The 27,282-nt window shown below is 36.3% G+C and overlaps 1 pseudogene; it reads right to left on the bottom strand.

Moving 5' to 3' along the window:
• Positions 1-9,069: 9,069 nt before the first annotated feature.
• On the bottom strand, positions 9,070-26,966 carry LOC141562268 (poly(rC)-binding protein 2-like; annotated as a pseudogene).
• Between the last annotated feature and the right edge of the window lie 316 nt (positions 26,967-27,282).

Here is a 27,282-nt window from a genome sequence, read left to right on the forward strand (position 1 = left end):
TGACTGACTTAGTAACTGGCACAGTCACAACTCTATCCCAAATCTAGTATCCTCAACAATGCCTGGGTAAAAGAGTCTGTTCCCAGAGCCATGAATTCTAGCCTGTAACTCTGCTACTAACAGCTCATTTGGCATTGGAAAAGTCAGTTTATTCCTCTGGGTCTGGCCAATGTTCTTTACACTGTCCCCTTCCCCCATTTAATTCCCTTTATCTCCCCTTCTTCATCCTTCCTCCCTGTGTGCACAATCCTTTTGTCCTTACCAGACCACTGCCTCCCTCTTTGTTGAGAAGACTGAGGCCATCCCTCATCAATTCCCTCTTCTCTCCTCCTTTTCCTTCCAGAAGATGAGATAGCCATCCTCGTTGCCAAGAATAATCTTGAATTGGAGCTGAAAGGGACCACAGGAGTCAAGGTCAATCTTTTCATTTTACAGATGACAAAAACTTATGTCTAATGAGATTAAATGACTCACCTGAGATGGAACAAGCAGTAAATGTCAGACTTGGGATCACTTAACTCCCTCCAATCTAAATCCATCCCTGCTTCCACCCCACCATGTGATTTTTGTATCTTTCATTCCCCTTCTTCTTCTCCTTTGGCTTTTGGTTATAAACATTCTCAGGTCTTGTCCTTTAAAAAAAAAAAAAAAAAAAAGGAAAAACTAATTTAAAAAATACTTTCCTTTGATTCTGCTACACCCTCCAGCTCTCACATTATCTCTTTTCTCTCCATTCACTGCAAACTTCCAGAAAGGTATAGATCCTTTTCTATCTAAATACTTCATCTTTCTCATCACATACTCACTCTTCAACACTCCACCAATCTTACTTCTGTTCCCACTATCCATACAGAAACTGAGCACTTTAAAAATCAACAATGAGCTGCTAATTCACAAAACTCAGTGGCCTTTTCTCATAACCAGTCCTCAACTTTTCAGCAGCATTTGACTCTCAGCTACTCCCTTCTTCCTGAATATTCTTTCTGCCGCTGATATCAGTGACATTGCTCTCTCCTGGTACTCTTTTTACATGTCAATTAGTTTAAAAACAAAACAAAGCCTTTTTAAAAGCAGTCAACCATGTGCCAGGCACTGTGCACAGAGGAGGATGGAAAAGGAGGATACATTCCAGGGTGAGGAGACCAGAAGGAAAATAGGCAATTAGAGGGCAAGGAGAGTCCCCCCATGCTGAGGGAAGAAGTCAGGATGAGAAGGCATGGTTTTGAAGTCCAGAAAGTCAGGGAAAGGGCTAAAAGGAGAAAGAAGGCAAAGGTAGCCTGGAACCTGAGGAATGATCTAAAAGGATATTGAGAAGGAATGATCAGATGACTAGAAGGGGAATGTCAAGACATTTGACATACTTAGACTGGAGGAAGTATCCAAAAGGAATATGTGATCAATGGTGTCAAATGCTGAACAAATGTCAAGAAGGATGAAGACTGAAAAAAGTCCATTAGATTTGGCTATTAAAACATTATTATTGATAACTTTAGAGAGAAGAGTTTCAATTGAATAAGAAGCAAAGGCACCAAGTATAGAGTGTTATTAAGTTTAGCCATGAAAATGGACTACAACAAGATTTAGATGGAGAGATTAAAAAAAAAGTTAGCTAGAAAGGATGGTTAGAGCTGGCAAAGTTGGTTTTGATTTGTTTGGAGATTTTTTTGCAGAGGGGGGCATTGTTTTTTGCTTTTAAGGATGAGTATATTTGTAGGCAACAGGAAATGAAGTGGTGCATAGGAAGGAAATTAAACATAAGAGTGTAGAGGTGATCTGCTGGAAAAGATGGAAGGAGATGGGGTCAAGGTTTTACATATATATATATATATATATATATATATATATATATATATATAGAGAGAGAGAGAGAGAGAGAGAGAGAGAGAGAGAGAGAGAGAGAGACAGAGAGACAGAGAGAGAGAGAGACAGAGAGAGAGAAAGAGACAGAGAGAGACAGAGAAAGAGACAGAGAGAGACAGAGAGACAGAGAGAGAGGAGTTAACTTTGGTAAAGAAAAAGGCCACTTCTTCATGGAAGACCAGAGTGAAGGAAATAGTGGGACAAGAACTCAGAATGATGTGAAAGCGGAAAAAAGAGAAGAGAGAGCTCATGGTTTTTTCTTAGTTTTTCTGGAAGCTTGAGGCAAAGTCCTGGCATAGAAGATGAGAGGAGGTCATCTTTGGAAAGACTTTAAAAGAGATGGAAAAATTTAGAACAGCTGTTGTGGAGAATATCATAGCAAATTAGTTAAAGAGAAGCAGAATAATTGCTTTTTTCACCAATAGCCCAGTTGAAATTATGCAACATATTGTAGTGGACCCATTCAGCACACTTTCATGATTTTCTTTAGCTCATATAAATAAGAGCAAAGGAAGTGAATGGTGAGAACAATCCAGGAGTGAATTTTGGCAGGATATGATCCATAATAGGACAAGGGGGCAAGAGATTAATGAGAAGAAGATAGAATAGAGTTAAGTTGATTTACCAAAGTATTAAGATAAGGAAGGCAGATATGACCAGTGCAGGAGTGATGTCTTGGGAAAGAAGTAAAAGGTGGAGATCATGGTGAGGATGAAGAACAGGGTTGGGGGTTGCAAAACATAAGGAAAGATGGAATGTTAAAAGAGTATAAGAAGATAAAGGAATTTTGTGGACAAGGAAACACATAGATACAGTCAAGATCAAGGATATTGCCATCTGTGTAGCTGAGGTAAGTAGAAGAGTAAATCGTGGGAATTGAGTAGATTGAGCAACTGGAAAGGAAGAATGTATAAGGGAACATATATATTTATGTGTATATATATATATATATATATTTATATATATATATACATATATATATATATATATGTATGTATGTATGTATGTATGTATGTATGAAGTACCCCAGTGTGAGGGAAGGAAATGGGGAGGCAAGAAAATCTCAGAACTAGGCATTAAATTCACTGGAAGAAGGAAGAAGACCATCTAGATTCAATAATGATTATGCATAGAATGAACTTCAAAGAATGAGAAGTTGTTTACTAGTGACGATGGTGGACCAGAAAGTCTAAAAGTGGGAAGATAGGGAAGAATATTCCAACTTCCCTACCATGACCAGTAGGTGAGGAATAGAAGAGAAAGAGTAGGTATATTAGAAAGGATAGAGAAAGAAGTAGTATTAGCAAAAGAGAGCTAGGTTTCAAGGAAGACTGGAAGATGGAAGTATTTTTTTTAAGTTTATGTTGAAAAGAAAGTTGTTCTTCAGAATCCCTGGAATAATGTGAGTATAAAAGGACGGGACTATGCTAATTATTAGGGCAGCTAGGTGGCTCAGTAGATAGAATGCTAAACCAAGAGTCTGGAAGATCCAAATTCAAATCCAGCCTCAGACACTTAACTAGTTATGGGACCTTGAGTATGTCACTTATCCTTGTTTGCCTCAGATTACTTATCTGTAAAATGATCTGGAGGAGGAAATGACAAACCACTCTGCTTTCTTTACCCAGAAAATCTCAAATGATGTCACAAAGAATAGGAAGGAAGGAAGGAAGGAAGGAAGGAAGGAAGGAAGGAAGGAAGGAAGGAAGGAAGGAAGGAAGGAAGGAAGGAAGGAAGGAAGGAAGGAAGGAAGGAAGGAAGGAAGGAAGGAAGGAAGGAAGGAAGGAAGGAAGGAAGGAAGAAAGGAAGGAAGGAAGGAAGGAAGGAAGGAAGGAAGGAAGGAAGGAAATAAATCTAATATGGCTTCTTATGATGGCATCTCTTCAAATATCCTATTTTCCCCTGCCCAAGACCCAAGTATTGTCTTCTCTACTCTAATCTACCCAAATACCTTAATTTGATCTTCATCTAGCACACACTTGAAGCCCTTCATTCTTGGAATTCATGTTGTGAGTCTATTTTTTCAGAGAACCAGTTCTTAAACATTTACCAACACACATACACTCCTCCCCCATACAGCAACCTCCATGCCTACCAGCATCCCATTCATTCTTTCCTCTTCTTTTTTCTCAAAATGTTTAAAAAATAAAACAAAACCCTTTTTGTTACTCTTTCCAAACCCACTCAAAGTCATTTTGAGCTTTAACTCTTTTTTGACCAATACAGGACTATTCCACATTTTGCTATTCATAGTCCATAATTTGCCTTTGCTTATACATTCTGTACTATTTTTTAAATTCTAATTTAATTGCTAAGTTCCTTATTTATCCACATTACTCCCATTCAAAAAACTCCCTTTGTTTCCCTCACTCCCATCCAGCCCCTGGACACCAAAGTCCCTTCCCAACTATCCTGACATGATTTCTGAGATCCTCCAAATCTAAAACATCTGTCCTGCCGCTTTGGTCTCTGATCAGTTGATAGAAATCAAGAATCCCTGAACTTTGCCATATAAGACTTTTATTTACCCTATAGCTGAACTTTTATTTAGGTGTTATTAATTAGAATATGAGCTCCTTGTGCTTTTTTCACTCATTTATTTATTTACCCCTTTGTTCCTTCTCCTCATCAAATTATTTCCTTTTGTGATGAAATTCTGGGAAACTTCCCATTCCCAAGGATTTCATTCCTCTATAATAATAATATCCAACATTATATAATACCTACTATGTGATGAAGATTATGTTAAATACTACTTTGTTTGATCCTCACAATAACCCATGGTAGTAGAGGCTATCCTCAGATAATTTTATAGATAAGGAAACTGAGTCAGAGATTTAAATGTCTTGCCCACAGTCAATGGGCTAGTAAGAATCTTAAGTTAGATTTGAACTCAGATATTCCTGATTTCAGGACTAATATTGTCTCCACTATTATTTAACTATCCTTCTATCAAATTTTAGGTCATCTTTTTTTTTTTAATCAAACAATTGAAATTTTTTTTCCTAAAATCAAAGGTGCATGTCATACATTAGAAGCTTTCTCCTCATACTACAAACTCTGTTTTAGGTCAAATGCCCCTTTTCTCCCAAGGTTCCTGTATTTTCTACCTCAGTTACCAGTTTTTCTTTGTGGAAAAGAATAAGTTCTACAACAGAGTTTTCCCTGGTTAATTAAGCTATACCATTACTATTAAGTAATTCTTCTGTAGCTAGATTGTGATTTGTTCCCCATACTTTTATGTCTTTTCTCTATTCAAGTGGTTATTAGTATATTCCAATGAGGATATTTATCTTTATTGATTTTCATCACTTGGTATTTTGGTTCCTGCATTTTTTCAGCTAAATATATTTTCTTGACTTATAATGCCTCTATGTCCTTTTTAGGCTACTTGGTCTTTTTCTTTTTAATTACAATTACATATTATAATATGTATATATTACATATATACATATATGTGTCTCTGTGTGTGTAGATTAACTTCCCTGAATTAAAAAAAAAAAGATTACTTTCTAACTTGAAAGTTTTTTGAGGGGCAGCCAGGTGGTGCAGTGGATAGAGCACCAGCCCTGAAGTCAGGAGGACACGAGTACAAATCTGGTCTCAGACACTTAACACTTCCTGGCTGTGTGACCCTGGGCAAGTCACTTAACCCTAATTGCCTAAAAAAAAAAGAAAGAAAAAAAAAAGAAGTTTTTTGAGTGATGCTTTTACAGATGGCATTTATTCATCTTTGAAAAAGTGCTATTCTAAGAAAGTGATTATTGGAAATATTTTTAGAACTGGATTTTTTCTGCTAGATGAACTTGTCATATAGAATTAAAAATAAATTCCTGCAAACAATAATAATAATAATAATAATAAATAACAACAACAAATAAGTAGATATGTCCAGGTCGCTAGGTGGTGCAGTGGATAGAGTGCCAACCCTGAAGTCAGAATCCTGAGTTCAAATCCATCCTCAGACACTTACAACTTGACTCTGGGAAAGTCAATTAACCCCATTTGCTTCAGTTTCCTCACCTGTAAAATGAGCTGAGAAGGAATTGGTAAACCACTTCAGTATCTTTGTCAAGAAAACCCCAAATGACTTGGCTCTTTTCAACAATGGGATGGTTCAAATCAATTTGTAGGATTGACCTAGGTTCAGAGAGAATTTTGCATTCAACAGACACAGACTTAAAAAGAGGAAATACAGAAGTTTATTACTGCTCAGAACCTTGATTTGAACAAAATATAAGAAAAGAGAAAACTTTTAGTATAAAAATAATGTGCAATTAACAAACACAGAACTCAGCTAGACAATATAAGAAACAAATAGACAATCATACCACATACATCATCACCACTACAAGAAAGCGCCAACATCTGAATTCCTTGGCTGGGAGAATCCAGGGTCACAGCTATTCAAAGTTGCAAGTGGGAGGTTGTTAGGCAAGTAGTTCAAAGCTTCCTAACTGAATTCTCAAAATCCCTTTCCACCAAGGGGTTTTTATAGGCTGAGAATAAAGAAAGCACTACACTAAATATTCTCATTTGATACATGACCCTTGAGATGGAACAACCCCATCAGGTACAGTATGCTCCCCCACAAGAGACCCACCAAAGAGAATCCTTTAGAAGGATTATGTTTACTCCAGGCAGTTTTCATCTGAGCCACAGACATTTGATGAATCTCTTTGAGTTTGGCATCTTCATAAGGATATTCATTAATTAAGGCACCAGGAGAGTGAGCAACCCTTCTAATGCTTCCTAAGAGTCTGTCAGATAACTGGGAACATGTTCCAAAGTTCTCAGCAAACAAATTTACATAAGGTATGCCTGAGACTCACTGAGATTACTCAGTAGAATTCTTTACACAAATACAACAGACTTGTAATGGAAAGTGTCATTTTCGGGGAGAGAGAGAGAGAGAGAGAGAGAGAGAGAGAGAGAGAGAGAGAGAGAGAGAGAGAGAGAGAGAGAGAGAGAGAGAGAGAGAGAGAGGAGAACTATGAGATTGATCATGGATCCAATTATACTATTTTCATTTTTTTGGTTGTTTTTGTTTGCTTGCTTATTTTTTTCCTTTTGATCTGATTTTTTTTGTCCAACATGATGAATATAAAAATATGTTTAGAATAAAGAGAAAACCCTAAATGGTTTCACAAGTGAAATGATGGAACAACAAGGCAATCATTTCTTCTGAGTCCTTTCTTAAATTTTGTCTTCTGATAACTTCTAGGTGCCTCCATTGCTATTCTTCTTACACTGTAGCTACTGTCTACATTTTACAAGGTCTTCTTTGTTTCTTCTTTCAGTTTCTATATTCAATCATTAGCAAGGTCTTATCCTTAGAAGACTCCACAGTTGTGTACCTTCCTAATCTCTCACATCCATCCCCTTCTCTCCATTAAAATTCCAGCATCCAATCTCAGTCCTTCATCATCTCCTGCCTTCACTATTGAAATAGTCTCCTAGCTGATCTTCCCTTCCATTCTACCAGTGTCTTTCCTTCCCTTCTTTCAGCATCTTTCCTTTCCAGTCCATTGTTTATGGAGCTACCAAGATTATCTTTCTAAACTACAAGTCTGAATATGTCATTCTCCCACTCAAAAATCTTGAGTGGCACACTCGTCTATAAAATAAAATGCAAAGTCCCTAGACTAGCATTTCTATACTCTTTATGTAATCATTAAGGCCTTCTCTAGCCTATGACTAAGCTACTTTTCCAGATTACTTCAGACATGCTACATTTGGCCAAACAGGATCCCAGCCATTTCTTTATATCAATTCATCATCTATGACCTCCACCTCCTGTTTCCCATCATCTGCATTTGCACAATTTTTATGTCTGAAAATATTCCCTCTTTATCTCTGCCTTGTCAGGGTGCTACTTCCATCTGATCTTTTCCAGACAGACAGATTTCTCTCTCCATGTTTCTCCTCAAATTTTTTCTAGAGCACTCTGTCTGAATCCTGCCTTTGCTCACTACACTCAACTTAGCAACAAATTTATTTGTCTTCTTATCATCTTCCCTCCTCCAATAGTTACATCACTTTTTGTCTTTGTATTCCTTGTCACCAGGATAGTGCCTGGTATATAGTGGACTCCAATAAGTGTCTGCTGACTTGGAAAATGTTTTTATTACAATGCACTGCTCTCATTCCTCCTCCTAAATCATAAGACATTTGAAACACAAAAGTGTAAAATGTTCAAACTGGACAAAAAATAAGTAATGTATACAACCCAATCTCAAAAAAAAAAAATCAAAGAAAAAAATACTGGGATCAGATGGATTTTACAAGCAAATTCTATGAAAACATCCAAGGAATAACTAATTTTAATATTACAGAAACTTCTTGAAAAAATTAGGAAAATAAGGGTTCTTACAAATTTTTTTCTATGATACAAATATTATATTGATACCTACACCACAGAGTCAAAACAGAAAAAAACATTATAGAACAATATCTGTAATAAATTTTAATGGAAAAAAGTGTTGAAATATCAATAAACTACAACAACATACTATTATGACCAGGTTTGATTTATATCAGAAATGCAGGGTTGGTTCATTGTTAGCCAAATTATTAGCAAAATGAACAATTTTAATCAGAACAATAAAAAATAAAATTGTATCAATAGATGCAGAAAAAGCTTTTGGATAAGATACAAAATCTATTCCTATTTATTTTTCCCAGTTTCTATTCACAAAGAAAAAGCTCTAGTTCATATTTTGATTTTTTTAAAAAAAATTCTGACATTAGAGACTTAACTTGAAATATATTACTATTCCATTCTTACATTTCAGTAACAAAAATAGGGGGAAAATTCATAAGTCCCCCCCAAAAAAAACAAAACAACACAGGCAGAAACTTACAAAACTGAATATAGTTCTCAGTGTTAATGGCTAAACAAAGAAAGGAATTAAAACACTGTAATTTTAAAAATCACCAGTGGATGATAAAGTTGTGTAGAAAATGAAAATTTATGAACTATTTAAAACCTGGAATAGCTAACTGTTCAGAAACTACACAGATGGATCCCGGTTCCATCCAGCTTTCCTCAGAGATGACATTGATTAGACACTGGGCCAGGTTAATGCTGGCAACAAATCCAGTGATAGTAACCTAGCTATGAATGGATTCTTCTATTGGATTAGCAGTTTTCATGTAAGCCACAGACATTTAATAAATCTCTGAGTTTGGCACCTTTATGACCAATGTTCAGCCAATTAAGTAATTTGAAATGGTGAGTTCACGAGCAGTAGTCTGAGCAGAGCCTGTAAACCTGCAGGTTTTGGTGTTGGTGTACATCATGGGAAAGTGAGCCTGTGTATGGGCCAGAACTCCGAACTTGAAACAAGGATGCTTACAAGGTACTAAGTGAAATTGAGTTTATCTAGTTTAGCAGGGTTCAGTATGATTGATTTAATCTTACAACAAATAATGGCTTCCTAGTGATATAATGATTGGTTTATACTCAGTGTAGGACATATAAGCTGGGGGCTTCAGCCAGGATTCATTCGGGGGGATTCAGAAGCCAGAGAAGACAAGAGGGAGGCTCAAACTCTTGGCTCCAAGGACAGATATTCATTTGATCTTCAGTCAAGCCTGGTAGCAGGCTCTCCTCCTGCATTTCTCCACTGAGACCAAGGCCATCTGAAAGGCTCTCCAGAAAGCTGCCCAGCCCCAGGAAGGAGATAATAAAGGATTTGGACTTTAACACATGGCTGCTCTTGTGGTGATTACTGAACTAAAATGAAGGCTGCTCCCAAGAACCCAGAGACCCCAAGAAAACCGAACCAGAGAACACTGCAAGCCTGTGCATTGACAACTGTGTCGCTTGCTCAACTTTAGAGGAAGTCCCTCCAGGTCCGGTTTGAGGCACATGGACTGAGTGCTGTGGGGAAAGTTCCCATAGTCACTGCCTGTGCTGTACCTGTCCTGACTACCTGCAAATATAACTGGAGAGCTGATCTGTTTGGGTCCATCTGGGATGGTTACATCCTTTGAGGAAGACTCCAATGATCATGCTGAATGAAATAAATGAAGATTCCTTAGAAGACTATAAAGTAGAATAGATTAGACCCTAAACCCAAAATTCAGGAAGTCACATGCTCCCCTGAAAGTAGAAAGTGTTGTTGTCCATTGGTCAATGGCCACTTACTTGTTTGGTCCATCCAATGAATTTAAATATCAATAGGAAGAGTGGTGGACCCGTGTCTTTTCTGCTAATAATCCAGTTTCCACTTTTGGTAATCCAGTCCCACGCCATGCTAGATTACCCAGTTGGTATAGTGGTCCTCTTCTTGCAAAAACCCAATAAAAACTTTCTGTTTGTACCTGGAGATGCCTCCAAGAAGTCAGTTTGGGTAAGGAGGGTCTAGTATCCCGTCCCACACAATGCAGATCTGTTTGACAAAATGATTTGCAATAGCGATGGCTCACTCAGTTGAGTTTGGCAGCACAACCTCTGCCACCTGGACCTGAGCCCCTGACTCTCTTATTTCTTGGATCTTGCATCTTCCTTTTCCAATAAGAGAGCTATATTGGCTAGCAGTCACCACAAGCTTTGAAGAGATTGAAGTCTACTGGCAGCTGTACTAATTGCCATAGAGTTGCTGACATCCTCTTGCAGTTTGTCAGAAATTGTAGCAAAGTTTATAGCATTAGTGGGTCCAGCAACATTAATTATTCTCTTAGAACAATTCCCTTCTGAGATGTTGATTCATGCACCACTCCCATCATGCACCATTCTCTTCACACATTTTCTCGACCGATTCTTTCTTTCCAAAATGCTTCCAACTTCTTTTCCATGCATAATATTCCATGCTGAATAGTAAGAGTGATATTAAATCCACCTTCACTCACACAGGATGTCCAAGTCAAGCAGTGTTCTGAGGATTTGGACTTTCAAGTCTTTGGGCACTGGTGAGAGTAGAAACCCAAAACTTTCTGCACAAAGTTGATAAGATCATAAATGATGTGTTGGGCAGAGAGAAACTGTAGAATTGATCTTGGAGGAGAAGGCATTGATAGAGATCAGAAATTCAAATTATGCCGAATCCCTGAGACCCATACTCTATAGGGGTCTTAAGCAGTTTCACCTTTCTGTGTTCTGTCAGAAATCCCAATCATGTTCCTGAGGTTAAATTCTCCCTATAAATTTACTTATAGCCTATTCCATGGGCGCTGTCCTCCTTTGGGTCACTCTGTTAGGGCACTCTGCCTCATGATGTCTTTTCCCTTCCCCCTTCCCCCTTCCCCCTTCCCCACACCATGTAGACTCTTCTAACCCCAATAAGGAACTTGCCCTTTCCATCATTAATTATTAAAACCCGTTTTTATGCTCTCCTACTCTATTTCATATTTGTCATTCCTGGTGTCTATCGTATCACTTCATTTTGCCTGTAACCTAATCCCTTAAACAAATCTACCTTTTGCCAAAGAGAATGGTCATTGTGAATTCTTCACTCAAAATTGAATTCTAACTTTGGTGTCTACCATAATCTAGTGTCTACAGCAGCCACATCAAAGTGAATGAAAGAAAAAATGGAAAAAGGGCCTCAGGAGAGAACGGGAAGGGCAGGAGGGCAAGGAGCACCCATAGATGGGCAGGAGGGCAAGGAGCACCCATAGATAGGAGGGAAGAGGAGAAGGAGGTAGATGGAAGAGGAAGGAGGGCAAAGTGACTGGGACAAGTGGAATACTGTGGGAGAAAATGTGAGATATGGCTGATCTGGGTCCTATTCCTGCTTTTAAAAAATCCTAGAAAACAAGTCACTGGACAATGACCTAATTTAGGAAGCTTCTCTTCCCTCTGTCCACATAGGCTGTTTTATACATACATACATACATATATATACATATATATATGGTTAAAGAGGCTATTCTCTGCTTCACTTTTTACCTATCCTTAATCTTTAATTGGACTTTGACTCAGTCAAATTGAGAGCTGTTAAAGACCTTAGCTTCAAAAGGTCTACCAATGCTCTAAGGTCACCTCCAGCCATCCTGATCTGTATCTGACCACTGTACCCAAATGGTTCTGGAGGGGAAAGTGCCACTGGTGACTTTGCACTGATTTCTCTCACTTAAATCCAATTAGCTTGCAGGTCAAGGCATCACTTCCTAAATGTAACGGATATAATGTAAAGGAAGAACAAACAAGATAGATGGGGTATATCTTTTGGTGTACCTCGCACAAAGCCTTGGACAAAGTAAACACTGAATAATTCTTAACATGGAATTGAACTTTCTACCACATCACCCTTTTCAGTTATGAGTTATGATGTTTCTCTTTCCTCTTCCCCATCCAGTGACTAATCTGATATTTTTCACCTAGCAGATTCTTAAAAGAAAATTGTTGAATTAAATTGGATTAAATTCATCCTCTGACAATTTGAATTGCTGAACTATGTTCCTTTGCAAATTATCTTCTTCTGAAAAAATGAAAATAAGAAGGTTGGCAAAACTCAGTTCTTTTTTTTCTTAACCAATTGTTATAAAAGCACTTCCCCCTTTCTTCATTGTCAGGGGCTCTGTTGTATAAATGCTACCAGAAGAAGGAAAACACTGGGGAAATGAATTCTCTTAGATGAGACTTCAGGAAATTGAAAGTCCTTTATGTGACATTTTTAAAGTTGGAAAGTCTTTCAAGAATGAGATTCATTGGTTAAAATATGAAGGTTCTAAACCCAAGAGCCTTTGAGGACATACCTCAGTTATGCAAGCAATGTTGTATCATTATTGAGCAGAAATGCCATTTCTTTTCTTTCTTTTCTTTTTTTGGGCTAGTTGAGACTTCAGTGAAAATTCAGAAAATTAATGGGATATTTATCAATCCAGAGGGACTTGCTTCCTAGAATTATAGAAATTCAGAGTTGAAAGAGTCCTTACAACAAAGAACAGAAAATATCTCTGTTGGTAAGGACTTTAAAACATAGAAGATATGATTTTTTTCAGGGCTGCAAGGAACCTTATCATGGCAGAGCTTGAAAAGACTTTAGAATGTAGGATGCTAGTGATGTAGTTGATGTAGACACTAGATGATAGCAGGCATCAAAAGTGGGGTTCAGTCATGTGAAGAATTCACAGTCTCCATCATCTTTGGCAAAAGGTAGATTTATTTAGGGAAGAAGTTACAGACAAAAGGGAGAGATACAATAGACACGGAAATGGTAGATATGAAATAGAGTAGGAGAACATATAAAAAACAAGTTCCTCAGTGGAACTCACAACTACCCAGTAGGAAGAGACTACCATGTCCTTAGCTGGTAGGCTAAATCCTGAAAGGAACTTAATAGCTAAAAGAGTTAGTTAGCTGTAAGGAGAAGTGGGGTTGAAAAGTATACTGGAGTTTGGAGAGATACCAGGTGAAGGGGAAGGGAAAAGACACCTCAAAGCAGAGTGCGGTGGCAGGCTGGCCCAAAGAAAGGCAGCAGCCATGGGATGGACTTTATAGGGAAAAATTAACCTCAGAGATATGACTGGGATTTCTGACAAGACATGGCAAGGTGAGACTGCTCAGGGGTTTGACATGACTTGGATTTCAGACTGGACAATCTCCCCAGAGGTTGGGACCATGAAGCCAAACTGATCTCTACCAGTGTCTTCTCCCTGTTTGCCTCAGGAATTAATTTTTATCAATTCCTCTGATGTTAGGTATTAATATCAGAGGAATTGATAAAAATTAATGAAGACCCCATTATTAGAATACAGATCACAGAATGTTAGAGTTGGAAAGTACCTTGAAATGTGAGTACTGAAAAGCCTTACATAGAATGTTAGAGCTGGAAGGGAATGTAGAATTCAGGATGATAAAACACAGGATATAGCATGTTGGAGCTGGGAGAGATTTAAGATCAGAGAATGTTAAAAGATAAAGGCGTCCTCAGAGGCCATGTAGTCATCTTCCCCCTCACTTTACAGAGAAGGTAATAGGTCCAAAATTTTTAGGATTTGCTGAAGGTAATTCAGCTAACTGATAGTAGAAAAATACTAGGGAATAGGCATCTTGAGGGCAGGAAGTATGATTTATGCTCTTTTCTAGCCCTGGAAGACCCTATCAAAATCCATTATTCATATTATCACAACTCAAGAAGTATCCGTTGATTTTCTTCCCAGGTTATGTTTACCTTCTGAATCCAAATCTTCTTGTACAACAAGAGAACTGTTTGGTTCTGTACACATATATTGTATCTAGGATATACTATAACATATTTAACATGTATAATATCACTGCCTGCCATCTAGGGGAGGGGATGGAGGGAGGGAAAGGAAAAGTTGGAACAGAAGTGAGTGCAAGGGATAATGGTGTAAAAAAAAAATTACCCAGGCATATGTTCTGTCAATAAAAAGTTATTAAAAAATGAAAAAAAAGAAAAGAAAAGAAATATCCATTGAATTAATGGAACCCAACATTCCCAAACTTCAGCTTTTTCAGCACTCAGAATTCAGGTCATGATGGCTCATTTATTCATGCAGGTTACAAAATGCTTTCCCTGAAATATATATATACTTTTTGCATTGTGGTTCCTGGAGTGCAAATATTTTTATCCTTATTTTACAGAAGAGAAAACTAAAACTCAGAGCTGAAGGGAATCAACCATGGTACTTCAGCTAGTAAGTAATGAATCAAGGACTTAAACCCAGGTCTTCTGCCTCAGGGTCAGTCTTATTTCCTCTGTATTGGCTCCATACTCCTTCTGAATTTTACTGCTTTTGATAGTTTGGCTTGATAAAATCCAATCCAATGAACATTTATGTGTGAAGCACTACTCTAAATGGATTGGAACACAAAGATAAAACACAAAAAAGGCACACATTCCTCACAAGAAATCCACATTCTATTGAGGAGAGAGCTACACATTTTTAAATTTTATTTTGTTAAATATTTTCCAATTATATGTAAAAACATTAACTATCATTTTTTAAAGACTTCAAAATCTCTCCTTTCCAAACATCTTATCTCCTTGAGAAGGCAAGCAATATATTAATTATACATGTGAAGTTATACAGAACATTTTCATATTAGGTCACAAAAGAAAACACAAGATTTTTTAAAAATAAAAAAGTAAAAATAAAAAACTGCTCATCAGTTCTGTCTTTGGAGTTAGTATTTTTCATTATGAGTTCCTTGGAATTACCTTAATAAGAGTAGCTAAATCTTTCATGGCTGACCATCCTTATATAAATATTGTTACTCTATATACATGCAATGTTTCCCTCATTCTGCTCATTTCGTTTTGCATGAGTTCATATAAGTCTTCCCATGCAAGCTTTTCTGAAACTACCCTGCTCATCATTTCTATTGTATAATAGTTTTCCATCACAATTCTATACTACAACTTGTTCAGCCATTTCCCAATTGATGAACATTCCTTTTATTTCCAATTCTTTGACACCACTTACAGAGAGAGAGAGAGAGAGAGAGAGAGAGAGAGAGAGAGAGAGAGAGAGAGAGAGAGAGAGAGAGAGAGAGAGAGCACGCTATAAATACTTTGTACAAATGGGTCCTTTTTCTTTTTAAAAAAATCTCTTTGGGATATAGTCATGATATTGCTAAGTCAAAGTGGATGCCATTTTATAACCTTTTGGACATGGTTCTAAATTGTTCTCCAGAATGATTATGGAGTTCACAACTCCATTTAGTACATTACAATCCCAATTTTTTTCTCATCTCTAGTATTTGTCCTTTTCTATCATGTTAGTAGATACTCTGGTAGGTATATAGTAGAAACTCAAGATTTTGATAATTTATATTTCCCTAACTAGTAGTAATATATAGCATTTTATGTGATTATTCATAGCATTGATTTCTCTTACTGGAAACAGGGGGGTTATATATTTCAACAGATAAAGGTACCAAATACAATTTGAGAAGAAAGAACATTAACATCAGAGGGGAATCCAGGAAAGGTTTTTCTGTAAAAGGCAGTTCATGATCTGACCCTTGAAGGCAACCAAGAGTTCTAAAAATTGGAGGTGAAGAGAGAGAGACTGTGTCTCAGATGTGGAGGTCAGTCTACTCAAAAGGTAAGAATTAGGAGGCTAAGTTAGGAGAATGGCAAGTAAGTCAGTTTGCAACATGGAGTAAATGAATTGCAGAAGCACAGAATATGCCAAGGGAAAAAAAAGGCTAAAACTGGGTTATGAAAAGCATAAAAAGCCAAGCTAAAGAGTTCGTATTTTGTCCTAGAGGGCCTCTCCCCAGCCCCAATCCATCTTCTTTATGGCTGCCATATTGATATTCTTAAAGCATATGATATTCCCCGGGTAAAGAAACTTCAAAAGGTTTCATTGCCTCTAGGACAAAATACAATCTTCTCCCCCACTTTATTGGCATTTAAATCCCTTCATAATCTGATTCCAATTTATTTTTCTAGGGTAATTATATTCAAGCCAAAATGACCTACTTGTGGTTCCCCACATTCAGTTGTTTTTTGAGTCGTGTCCAACTCTTCATGACCCCTTTCGGGGTTTTCTTGGCAAAGATACTGGAGTGGTTTGCCATTTTCTTCTTTAGCTCATTTTACAGATGAAAGAACTAAGACAAATAGGGCTAAGTGACATGGCCAGACTCACCCAGCTAATAAGTATCTGAGACTGGATTTGAACACAGGTCTTGTCTCTAGGCTTGGCACTCTGTCCACTGTGCCACCTACCTGCTCTGCCCACCCCCTTGCAATTATATTTCTATCTCTTAGCTTTTGCATCAATTATCACTGATTACTAAAATGATCTTCCTTCTCACTTCAGCCTCTTAAAAACTTTGAGCCTCTCCAAGGCTGAAATTGAGTTCCAGTTCCTTCAAGAAGATTCCCCCAATAATAACTTCTCCCACTAACTTCCAAAATTACTTTGCATTTATTTTTTTAATATTTTTTGTATTTAGTTATCTTAGTACTTGCTTCTCTCCTACATCCTGACAGAATGCAGAACTTTTGAGATTAGGAATTATTTCATTTTTATCTCTGAATTCCTAGTCTTTACTGTAATATCTGACATACAATGTTTAATACATGATTGTTGAATTGATCTTTATGTGACTATAATTTTAGGAATACTGTTTGAAAGAGGAATGACCTAATGATAATCTCAGGAACACTATATTGTGGCTCCAAACTATCTTAACTATTTAGATTGTCTTTTGATTCCAAGATATCTGACTTAGTAATACTATATCTTAAATCTAGATTACTCATACTGACTACAAAAAAATGCTGGTTTTATTAATTCAGTTTATGAATAGGATGCTGACTCTATCTAAACCCTAATTCCAACTAATGGTTATGCTGTAAAATTAACATAGCAGTAGGTTTTCTGAAACTGATCCATAAGCATATCAGTAGATTCCATAAAATTTACATATCAGAGGTTTTCTTTGAAAGTAACGCTTTAAACCATAGACATTAGTATTCTAAAACTAATAACCTAAATATTTCCCCCAAAAAAATCCTTTTACCTCCATAAATACATTGTTTTTTGCCCACTACTTCACTAACTTTTCTTTTGCAAGTTAGCCCACTGCTAACAGCATTACAAAATCATTGCCTCTTGATTTGGAGATGGTCTAAGTCGTTTTTTTCAAATAAAGCTTTTTATTTTCAAAACATATACATGAATAATTTGACAACATTGACCTTTGCATAGCCTTATATTTAAGATTTTCTCCTCCTTCCCCTTATCCCCTCCCCTAGAGGGCAAGCAATCCAATATATGTTAAACATGTTAAAATATATGTTAAATCCTATGTGTATAAACATATTTATACAATTTTCTTGCTGCACCAAAAAATCAGATCAAAAAATTTAAGTAAATAAGTAAGAAAACAAAATGCAAGCAAACAACAACAAAAAGAGTGAGAATGTTATGTTGTGGTTCACATTCAGTTCCTACAGTCCTCTCTCTGGGTGTAGATGGTTCTCTTTATCCCAAGATCATTGGAAGTAGCCTCAGTCCTCCTAATTTGGAAAGAGTCATGTTTGAGATTATCTAAGTCTACAAATTCTTTTGAGACCTCTCATGACATTAGTCTGGAATATTTGGAGATTCAGCTTCTAAACCCCAACAACCTGAGTCCCTAAAAGTTCTTGACCATGACATGTGTGAGAGTCATAGTTCAATTAGTTTGAAAAAATTCAAAGAAATTCTCTTAAAGTCTATTTATGCCATATGTGCCAGACTAGTCTTTAAGAAAGTCTAGCAATTAGAAGAAATTTGGGAGAGTTTTTATATAATAAAAATTGGGGCTTAGACAGCAAGCTAGCATCCTATATCGGGAGAACAAGGTGCAGATAAGGGAAGATTCAGGATGTATTTTCATCCAGGTAAGGAGACAGGATGTCTTTTAGTAAAGTACTGTCCATCAAACAGGATGGAGTTTTTGTAGAGGATAAATAAGGAGCAACAGATAAGAGGTTTTATCATTTCCCCAATCCTTAGCTAAATATGCAGTTTTGAGTAAACCCTTAGCTCCCATTGATCAGTCAGAAGAGTATCATGGTCAGACTTGTGTTTTAGGAATATTAATTTGGAGGCTATATAGAGGATGAACTGGAAAAGCAATAGAATTGGAAAGAAGGAAAGAAACAAGCATCTTTAAAGCCCTTCTAATGTAGCTTCCAGGCATTGTGTGAAATTCTGGGAATACAATATAAGCAAAAAAAGAAAGTTTTTCCTCAAATTGAGATATATTTGAAAAGACAAAATATATTCACTGGATGATTCAACATGCATTCATTCATTCAACAAGCATCTGCTATTTTCGAGAAACACAATGTTCATCTGGATGGGAATAAAAACACAAATTCTATTCTCTATTCTATTCTATTCATGATCTTCTTAGGGGGAAATCATATTGTTTAGCTCTAGAAGGTACCTTAAAAACATATTACCTTTTTTTGGGGGGGGGCAATTAGGGTTAAGTGACTTGCTCAGGGTCGCACAGTTAGGACATGTTAAGTGTCTGAGATCAGATTTTAATTCAGGTTCTCCTGACTTCAGAGCTGGTGCTCTATCCACTGCACCACCTCAGCTACCCCAAAAAACATATTACTAATAACTTTATGTGAGGATCAACTATGATAGACTTAACCCTTCTCAGAATACAATGATCTAAGACAATTCCAATAGCCTTTTTTTTCCTCAATTACATGCAAATATAGCCCTCAACATTCATTCCTGTTGTAATTTTTTCTCCCTTTGTCCCTTATCCCATTTCCCAAGACAGCAGACAATCTGATATAGATTATGCATGTATGATCATTTTAAACATATTTCCACATTCATCATGTTGTAAAAGAAAAATCAGACAAAAAGCAAAAACCACAAGAAAGAAAAAGCAAACCAAAAAAAAAAAAAAAAAAAAGAAAAGAAAAAAAGTGAAAATAATATGCTTTGATCCATACAGTCTCCATAGTTTGTTCAGTGGTTTTAATGGCATTTCCATTCCAAATCTATTTGAACTGTCTTAAATTATCACATTGCTGAGAAGAGCTAAGTCCATCATAGTCAATCATCACATAATCCTGTTGTTATTATGTACAGTGCTCTCCTGGTTCTGCTCACTTCGTTCAACATCAGTTCATGTAAGTTTTTCCATGCTGTTCATTATTTCTTATAGAACAATAGTATATAACATTCATATACCGTTCAGCCATTCCCCGATTGATAGGTATCCACTTAATTTTCAATTCCTTGCCACTACAAAAAGAGCTGCTATAAACATTTTTGCATGTAATTCCAATAGTTTGTGATGGAAGATGCCATCCACATTCAGAGAAAGAACTATGGAGTCTAATGCAGATTGAAGCATATTATTTTCACTTTTTAAATTTATTCTTTCTTTCTCATGGTTTTTCCCTTTTGTTCTGATTCTTCTTTTGTAATATGACTAATATGGAAATATGTTTAACACGGTTGTATATCTATAACCTATATGGATTGCTTGCTGTCTTGGAATGAGGGAAGGGAAAGGAAGAAGGGAGAAAAATGTAGAACTCAAAATCTTACAAAAATGCATGTTGAAAACTATCTTTACATATAATTGGAAAAAATAAAATACTATTAAATGCAAAAAAGAGAAAATGTCCAGAAAAATACATTTGCTAAGAGGACATCTATACACATTTATACATATATATATATATATATATATGTATATATATATATATACACATATATATATACGTATACATACACATATGTTTATTATGAATTATAAATTCCCTGAGGGCAGAAACATCTTATCCAAGCTTTCCATCTCTCCCAGTGCTAGCTCAGTGCTGGGCCATGATAAGCACTAAAATGGATGGAAAGAATTAAAATATGTATGATAGAGAGTGTTATGTTAGGCATAGGGAGTGAAGGAAAAGAAAAAGCTCACTAAGTCAGAGATGTTGCTTTCTCAGAAATTGTAATTTAGAAATGGCAGGCACACATTCATGAAACACTTAATGCCATTTACTGCCTTGTGACCTTGGTCTAACTGAATAGTCCATTTGTAAAATGAGTGATTGGACTAGATGACCTCAAAGATTCCTTCCAGCTCTAGCTCTACATTCCTACCTAGCTAAACTCCTCAGATAGGTGGTCTATAATGGGTTCCTCCATTTTCCTCTCACTCTCTTCTTACAATCCAGCTTCAGACCTTATCATTTGACTGAAACTGTTCTCCCCAAAGTTATGAATGAGTTCTTAGTAGCCAAACCGATGACTTTTTCTCAATCCTCATTCTCCTTGACCTCTCTGAAGACTTGGGCACTACCAACCTCTATCTCCTCCCTGATTCTCTCTTTTTAGATTTTTTGAATACTTCTCTCTCCTGGTTCTCCTTCTATCTATTTGACTGTTTCTTTCTCTGTCTCTTTTGCTAGATTCTCTTCCACATCACCTACTCTAACCATGAGTGCCCTTCAGGATTCTATCCTGGACTTTCTCTTTTTCTTTTATATATTACCTCATTTAGTAATCTCATTAACTCCTATGGACTTAATTGTCATTTCTATGTTGACATTTATCAAATTTACTTATCATGCTCCAACCTCTCTTATGACTTCCACTATTATGTCTAATAGACATATCAAACTGGATGTCCCAGGAACATCTTAAATTCAACTTTACAAACTGGAACTCATTATCTTTCCCCTCAAACCTTTCCTTTCTCTTACCTTCTCTATTACTATAGATGGCAATACCATCCTAGGAGTCATGCTCTACTCCTCATTCTCTCTCACCCCAATATCCAAGCTATTGCCAAGACCTATTGATTTCACCTTTGTACCATCTCTCAAATATGCTCCTTCTCTCCTCTGACAGCTCTACCACCCTGTTTCAAATCCTCATCACTTCATGTCAGGATTATTACAATAGCCCACTAGTTAATTTGCCTGCCTCAAGTCTCTCCTCACTCCAATCCATTCTTCAATGAGCCATCAAAATCCATCTTTCTAAAGCACAGGTCCAACTATGTCATCAATCCCAAATATACACTCAGGCTTCCTATTGCTACTAGGAACAAATACAAAATTCTTTATTTGGCATTCAAAGCCCTTTATAACCTAGTCCTCTCATAACTTTCCAGTTTTCTTACATCTTACTCCCCAACATGTACTTTTTGTTCTCATGTTTTTTTCCCTTGTTTTTTTGGATTTTTTAATTATAGCTTTTTATATACAAAACATATGCATGGGTAATTTTTCAACATTGCAAAAATTTTTGTTTCAACTTTTCCCCTCCTTCCCTCCCCTAGATGGCAAGTAGTCCCATACATGTTAAATATGTTAAGTATACCACATGTACTTTTTGATCCAATGAAATGACCTTCTGATATTTTACAAACAAAACCCTCCATCTCTCTGCTCCAGACATTTTCTCTGGCCATCCCCTACTTGTGGTACACTTTCCCTCTTCAGCTCTTTTTATAGGCTTCCCTGGCTTCCTTTAAATCCTAACAAAATCTCATCTTTTGTAAGAAGGCTTTCCCAACTCCTCTTAAGTCTAGTACCTTCCCTATGTTAATTATTTATTATTTATCCTATATATAGCTTATTTGTACATATTTGTTTACATGTTGTCTCCTCCATCAGATTGTGAATTCCTTGAGGGAAGAAATTGTCTTTTGTATCCCAGCTCATAATGCCTGACACATAGTAGGCACTTAAAAATGGCTGATTGATACAGGGTGTTCCGAAAGACAATGTAATTTAAGCTTTATCAAGTTTATTAATTTTAGTATAAGATTAAGACTTATAGAATCACAAATTGGAAGGGACCTCAAAATTCAACTAAACTTGCATATACCACTTTAAAAAATCCTCTCTAAGAATAAAATATTTGGGAATCCATCTACCAAAGAAAAGTCAGGAATTATATGAGCAAAATTACAAAACACTTATCACAAAAATAAGGTCAGATTTAAATAATTGGAAAGACATTAAGTGCTCTTGGATAGGCCGAGCCAATATAATAAAGATGACAATAAACTAATCTATTTATTTAGTGCTATACCAGACTCCCAATAAACTATTTTAATGACCTAGAAAAAATAACAACAGAATTCATATGGAAGAACAAAAGGTCGAGAATTTCAAGGGAATTAATGGAAAAAATCAGATGAAGGTGGTCTAGCTATACCAGATCTAAAACTATATTATAAAGAAGCAGTCACCAAAACCATTTGGTATTGGCTAAGAAATAGACTAGTCGATCAGTGGAACAGATTAGGTTCACAGGACAAAATAGTGTACAATTATAACAATCTAGTGTTTGACAAACCCAAAGATACCAACTTTGGGGATAAAAATTCATTATTTGAAAAAAACTGTTGGGAAAACTGGAAATTAGTAGGGCAGAAATTAGATATGGACCTACACTTAACACCATTTACCAAGATAAGATCAAGATGGGTCCATGATTTAGGCATAAAGAATGAGATCATAAATAGATTAGAGCAACATAGGATAGTCTACCTCTCAGACTTGAGGAGGAAGGAATTTATGACCAAAGGAGAACTAGAGATCATTATTGATCACAAAATAAAGGATTTTGATTACATCAAATTAAAAAGCTTTTGTACAAACAAAACTAATGCAAACAAAATTAAAAGGGAAGTAACAAATTGGGAAAATATTTTTACAGTTAAAGGTTCTGATAAAGGTCTCATTTTCAAAATATATAGAGAACTGACTCTAATTTATAAGAAATCAAACCATTCTCCAGTTGATAAATGGTCAAAGGATATGAACAGACAATTTTCAGATGATGAAATTGAAACTATTTCCACTCATATGAAAGAGTGTTCCAAATCACTACTGATCAGAGAAATGCAAATTAAGACAACTCTGAGATACCACTACACACCTGTCAGATTGGCTAAGATTACAAGAAAAAGTAATGATGAATATTGGAGGGGATGTGGGAAAACTGGGACAGTGATGCATTGTTGGTGGAGTTGTGAAAGAATCCTGCCATTCTGGAGAACAATCTGGAATTACGCTCAAAAAGTTATCAAACTGTGCATACCCTTTGATCCAGCATTGCCGCTATTGGGCTTATATCCCAAGGAAATACTAAAGAAGGGAAAGGGACCTGTATGTGCCAAAATGTTTGTGGCAGCCCTTTTTGTAGTGGCTAGAAACTGGAAGATGAATGGATGCCCATCAATTGGAAAATGGTTGGGTAAATTATGGTATATGAAGGTTATGGAATATTGTTGTTCTATAAGAAATGACCAGCAGGAGGAATACAGAGAGGCTTGGAGAGACTTACATCAACTGATGCTGAGTGAAATGAGCAAAACCAGGAGATCATTATACACTTCAACAATGATACTGTATGAGGATGTATGCTGATGGAAGTGGATATCTTCAACATAGAGAAGAGCTAATCCAATTCCAATTGATCAATGATGGACAGAATCAGCTACACCCAGAGAAGGAACACTGGGAATTGAGTGTAAACTATTGTCTTTCTACCCAGGTTACTTATACCTTTGGAATCCAATTCTTACCATGCAACAAGAAATTTGGTTTCACACACATATATTGTATCTAGGTTATACTGTAACACATTTAATATGTATGGGATTGCCTGTCATCTAGGGAAGGGAGTAGAGGGAGGGAGGAGAAAATTTGGAAAAATAAATACAAGGGATAATGTTGTAAAAAATTATTCATGCATATGTACTGTCAAAAAATGTATAAATATAAAATTAATTTTAAAAATCCTCTCTACAATATGTCCAAGGATTGGTTATCTAGCCTTTACTTGAAGATCTCCAGTGAGGTGAGAACTCACCACTTTATCAAAAGCCCTCACTCTACTTCTGGACAGTGCTCATGTTGAGGAAGCTTTTCCTGACATCAAGTCTAAATTGTCTTATTTGCAGCTGCAACCCTCTATTAGTCCACTGGGACAGAATAGAACAAATCTCGAGTAGCAAAGATGCCCCATTAAGGTTGACCTCCATGACTTCTGAGGTCTCTTCTAGCTCTGAAATTCTTTGGTTCTGAGCGATTCCAAGTCTAGTTATTTGTAAATCTTAAAAAGCTATAGAAATCTGAGTTATTTCTATTATGACATCCTCTACTAGCAATTTTCCCCAACCTTTTTCATGTATTGGACTTTTCTTTATATAAATATTTCATGAGATGAAGACCTGAAAGGGACTTTAAAGATCATTCATTCAAAATCTTTTACATTTTAAATTTTAGATTATCCTTTATTTCTTTATTTTTTGTTGTCATTTCTCTACTTTTTAATTGATCTTTGTTTTCTATTTCACCTCTACTTCTGCACAGAAAGGATAGAAATACATTTTTCTTTTATTTTTAATGTTTATTGGTAGTTTTGTTTTTCATCAATCTTTATTTCTCCCTCCCTTTATTCAGAAGTACATCTCTTGTTACAAAAGAAAGGGAGTAAAAGGTTTAGCAAAAGTGCATAGTTACATACCCATAGACCCCCACTTCAGCAAAGAAAGAAAAGAGGTATATTTTCTTATTATAGAGGATCAAGGTCAGATATTAATTACACATTAATTAATTGTTTCATTTATTTCTTTCCACTTACATTATCAGTCAATAAAAATATTACTTTCTTTGTTCTCTTTACTTCACTTTGTACTAGTTCTGTCAGAATTGTTGTGCCTCTCTGAAGTCATCTTTGTCATTGTTTTTTGCAGAGCAATAATATTCTATTTTATTCATATACCACAATTGTTTGACTATTTTCCAACTATGGTATCACATAATTATTGAATTTGAAAATTATAAATGTAGCAACCATCTAATTCACAAATGAACACCCCCAGGCACATATGTGACAAGTGACTCTCTAGCCTCTGTTTGAAGACATCCAAGTAAAGTTTTTCCTGACATTAAACTTAAATTTGCCAATCACTACTTGTGATTTGTTTCTCTAGAACAAAACAAAACAAGTCTACTTCCTATCTCCTGTGACAACCCTTCAAATCCTTTATTTTCTTTATTTTCAATTCATGGAACAAAATAAGCATTTCTTATAACATGGTACAATAAAAAACGATGACTGCATATGAAACTGCAAATCTCCCATGCACAACTTGTTATTTCCTTCAAAAATGCAACAAATATTATTATGTAAATCCTTTTTTCATCCCTCATCCTCTTTCTCCCACCCTTCTCAGTCTTCTTTTCTCCAAGCTAACATGCCTAGTTTAACCAATTCTTATCCATCATAGACCAATGCTATTTACCATTCTGGTAGATCTCCTCTCCACAATCTTCACTTTATCAATCTTCTTGATGAAAGTACCCAGAACTGAATGGCTAAAAAGGTGGAATGATCACCTCATTTTTCCTGGAAACTATGTTCCTCTTAGCACATAAATTAATGAAAGTCTATTTGCTTTCTAGTTCTTTATGGCTACACAAAGTGAGGGCAGTTAGGTGGCACAGTGACTAGAGCGAGGAGCCTGGAGTCAGGAAGACCAGTTGGCTCAGTTTCCTCATTTGTAAAATGAGCTAGAGAAGGAAATGTCAAACCACTCCAGTATCTTTGTCAGGAAGACTCCAAAAGGCGTCACAAAGAGTTAGATATGACTAAACAACAACAAAAAGTGCTGTTATTAATATTTTGATGTATATAGAACCTTTATATCTGTTTTTAACCTCCTTGGGATACGTGCCTAGCAGGGAGATCTGAGTCAAAAGACAGACATTTTAGCAATTTTTTTAGCATAATTTAAAATTGTTTTGCAGAATGGTCAAACCAATTCACATCTCCACCCACCAACAGTATTTTTCCATTGCCTTTCAATGCTGACTATTCCCATTATTCATCATCCTTGTCATTTTGCTAAATATAAGGTAAAAACTCAAAGTTCTTTTGATTTGAGTCTCTCTTATTATTAGTGACTTGGAACAATATTTCTTGTGGTTATTAATAGCTTGACCATTTATTCTTTGAGAACTATTTGTTCATATCCCTTGATTACCTATATTTATTTTGCTCTTTTATATTTCTTTTGGCTCCCTTGGATATCAGATCACTAACAGATATTCTTTTTTAATTTGACAGCTTCCCTTCAAATACTGCTGGAACACAGTGGAGCTTTTACAAAGAGGAATATTTATTTCAAAACATAAAAAATATTCAAACACACTTCTTCCAAAGAGTGGGAGACACAATTCCCTTCCCTCCTTTCAGGAAGGCAATTAAAATTGTAGTTTAGCTTGGTTCCTTTAGAGTACAATCCTCAAGTCAAAGCCAAAACTTCTCTTGGCTATTCTAATTTCTTAGGGCTTCCATGGTAAAAATGACAGCTGTTGCACCACCCTGCCTACAATCTTGGATTCAGACTCCAAGATCTCCATAGCATGAACTATCAGTCCAGTGGAGATCACCTCAAGCATCTGAAACTGAGGATCAGTAACACAAAGCAGAAATACCACTAACACTATTTCGAAGGAAGGAAGAGTTCCTTCCCCTCTCCCTGTATCTGTTCATGGCTAACAATTGGGCACAGAAGCTGAAAACATAGCTGAAGGATGGCAGAAAAGAAAGCAAATAGGTTGCTTCCTTTTCACAGGACAGTACTTACTTCCCATCCACCTTGTAGGGATTACAATGGGCTCCATGTTTAGGAAATTAAGTGTGTTCAAAAGCCAAGTTACACTGGCTTTGCATCTCTATCTCCTCCTATCCATAGCTGAAAAAAGTACCTGATCTCCAGCCCCCCTCACTTTGCAAAAAATTCAACTGAGGCTTACAAAGGGAAAGGGACTTGACTAACATCACAAAGCTAATAAGTGGTAGAGCCAACATGTGAACCCAAGTTTTGACTCCAGATCTAATGTTTTGTCACACTCTCTCTTAAGCCCAAGAGAATTGCTTTGAGGGTGGGAAGGAGTGTGAAAGTTTGGACAAGACTCCATCTGGCAGTTTTGAAACAAC

Source organism: Sminthopsis crassicaudata, chromosome 3 (assembly GCF_048593235.1).
Source record: "Sminthopsis crassicaudata isolate SCR6 chromosome 3, ASM4859323v1, whole genome shotgun sequence".
Lineage (NCBI taxonomy): Eukaryota > Metazoa > Chordata > Mammalia > Dasyuromorphia > Dasyuridae > Sminthopsis > Sminthopsis crassicaudata.